This window comes from Bison bison, unplaced genomic scaffold (genome assembly GCF_000754665.1).
Source record: "Bison bison bison isolate TAMUID 2011002044 unplaced genomic scaffold, Bison_UMD1.0 scf7180017864109, whole genome shotgun sequence".
NCBI classification, from domain to species: domain Eukaryota; kingdom Metazoa; phylum Chordata; class Mammalia; order Artiodactyla; family Bovidae; genus Bison; species Bison bison.
This window is the reverse complement of record NW_011494681.1, coordinates 1,953,987-1,956,997: the sequence shown is the minus strand read 5'-3', so window position 1 is coordinate 1,956,997 and position 3,011 is coordinate 1,953,987. Positions and strand designations below refer to the sequence as shown.

Below are 3,011 nucleotides of genomic sequence, written 5' to 3'. Positions count from 1 at the left end.
TTTGAAAAAAAATCATTTTGTCTGCTTATCTCTCATTTAGCAGGTATTCAGAGAAGCCATACTGGAAGGATGCCACCAGCCTCTCTTCCTCCTTGCTGGTAGGAGGAGGGAGCAGCATGTGATTCTCTTCTTCATGGAGGCAGATGAACATTGAAAGAACATTGATCTGGGAGCCACAGAACCTGCTACAATGAAACAGGCTGTGGGATTTCAGGCCACGTTTCTTCTCTCGGCCTTCAAATCAGACAAAAAACCAAATGTCCTGTGATACTGTGAGACAGTATCTGTTTCTAAAAAGGAACAAAGTGAGAAACAAAGGAAATCTGTGTTTATTAATATATGTTCATAACTGGAAATTCAGTTGAATGTTTGACAATGAAAAAGCTAAGATTAGTTAGTTCAAATCCCTTCATTTATGTGACATGATTCATTCAGAGATATCTTTAATCAAGTGGAAATGAAGATTTGCAACTTTTGATTCCCAGGATCAGTTTTTTCCCACGCTTCCAAGGCCTTCCTGTTTCTCAGATTCTGAGTGAGAAGCATAATCCAAACACTGATTTCTTCTGATTTTAAATGTCAAAAGTCAAGGAGAGATACACACTTAAAAGGAGAGTGACAAGGAATGAACATATAGGTCCACAGAACAGACTGCAGAACTCAAAGATAGATTCACATAGACATGCCCTGTTGACTTTTGCAAAAATAATCCAATGGAGGAAAGATAGCATTTCAACACACAGTGCTGTAAAAAAGCAAAAAGCCTAGGAGGAATCTTCAGGCTCTAAGTAAGAATGAATTTTTAGACTTAGTACCAAAATCTTAATCTATAATAGAGAAACTGATAAACCAGACCTCATTAAAATTAAAAAATTCTGCTCTGCAACATCATGTGAAGAGGATAATAAGGCAAATTACAGACAGGGAGAAAATACTTGCAAGCCACATTTCCAACAAAGGAATACTATCTGGAACATATAAAGGATTTTCACAATTCACAATGTTTAAAAAAGGCAAATAATTGGACTTCTTTGATGGTCAAGTGGTTAAGACTCCATGCTTCTACTGCAGGGGGTGTGGGTTCGATCCCTGGTTGGGAGGAACCAAGAGCCTACATGCCACATAACTTGGCAAAAAAAAAAAAAATATATATATATATATTAAAACCCCCAAATAATAGGGTAAAAGATCTAAACATACATTTCACAGATGAGAGTGCACAGATGGCAAGTAAACACATGAAAAGATGTTCAATATCATTTACCCTGAGTAAATGCACATTAAAATCACAATGAGATGTCACTGTATACCTATCAGAAAGACTAAAATTAAAAATGACATCAGATGCAGAGAAACTGAATCACTCATACACTGCTGGTAGAAATGGTGTAGCCATTCTGGAAAACAGCTTGGCAGTTTCCTTGTAAAACTAAACATGCAATTACTATGCAACCAAGCAGTTGTACTCTTGGGCATTTGTCCCAGAAAAAATGGAAACTTATGTTCACATAAAAACCTGTACATTAATGTTCATAGCAGCTTTATTCACAATAGCCCAAGTTGGAACAACCAAAAAAATCTTTCAGTGGGGTGAACGGATAAACTGTGGTACATGTATGTACCACATATGTACCACATACATACTATGTATGTATACATAGTATGGTATACTGCTCAGTGATAAAGAAATAATATTGATATATGCAACAACTTCAGTAAATTATGCTGAGTAAAAAGAACCAATTCTCCCACATTACATACTATAAGTTTCCATTTCTCTAACATTCTTGAAATGACCAAATTATAAAATTGGAGAGTGGATTAGTGGTTGCCAGGGGCTGGCAGGTGGGGTTGAGTGAGAAAGGGAAGTGGGTTTGTATTTGTGGTGATGGGACTGTTTGGTGTTTGGACTATGTCTATGTCAGTATCCTGGTTGCGACCTTGTACTATGGCTGTGCAAGATGTTACCCTTGGGAGAAACCAGGTAAAGGGTACATACATGGGAATTTCTTTGTATTATTCTTAAAAGTGCATGTGAATCCACAACAGCCTCAAAATTTAAAAACTGAATGAAAAAATAGAACAAAAGCAACAACAAAAGCCCAAGGGTAAGATTTTAAAAGATAGTGGGGTGGGGAAAGATGTGGGATACACACCCAGCACCATGCGGCCGTTCCCTCTCCCCATTGTAGGCCCTGCTCTGTCACATGGCAGCTGCGCTGCTTGTGAGCTATTAATACTTTGTCAGTACCTTCTCCTTCCTCCTTCTACCACGGCTATGATTGGAAAATGGAAAGGAATACCTTGGTGCCTGATATTCCACGAAATTCTACCCATCCTTACTTTTTGTGGCCAGGATACATCGTCTTAAGGCGAGGTGAAACGGAGCGCAGCAAGTTTCGTTGCAATGCTAGTAGGCTGGGCCTCCTGTCAAACTGCCACCCAACCTCAGGCTAATCTGCCTGCTGAGCTGAGCAAGGGGTGCTGACCTCTCACCTCTCTGTCCCTCCATTCCCCAACTGCGGGCTCTGGGGGAGTCTGTCCTGAGTGGACATTGAGGTAAGACAATTCCTCCTCCAACCACATTAGCCTTCTTCTCTGGGAACTGATCGGTTATTAAATGCTTGTTGATCACTACCATGTCCCAAGGCAACAGAGGAGCCAAGAGATAAATAAGGACAACAGGTCCATGCACAAGGAATTACAGTAAGGGAGAAAAAGATACAAGTCTTCACACACATAAATAAAAAAGGATAATTTCAAGTAGCTGATCTCACAAGAATCCCCGTTACTCAGTTTCGCAAACAAAGAAAGCAAAGGTCAGAGGAGCTAAGTCACTTTTCCTGGTCCAGATCCAGGGCTGGCAGGAAGGACTGTGGTCCGGTCTGCACGAAAGCCTTCTTCCTCTTGCCCGCTGTGCATCCTTACTGTTTCTGGCCCGCCCCTTCCTCTGGGACAGGGGACTGCACAGGCTCTTGGGATGTTGCAAGGCCCCACGCGGCTCAGCGGCC

General features: G+C 41.0%; 1 protein-coding gene across 1 annotated transcript in view; it reads right to left on the bottom strand.

Annotated features, from left to right (window-relative positions):
• Positions 1 to 3,011, bottom strand: part of GPNMB (glycoprotein (transmembrane) nmb) — a 27,068-nt gene that overhangs the window by 21,475 nt on the left and 2,582 nt on the right. The gene's annotated exons all lie outside the window — the stretch shown is intronic.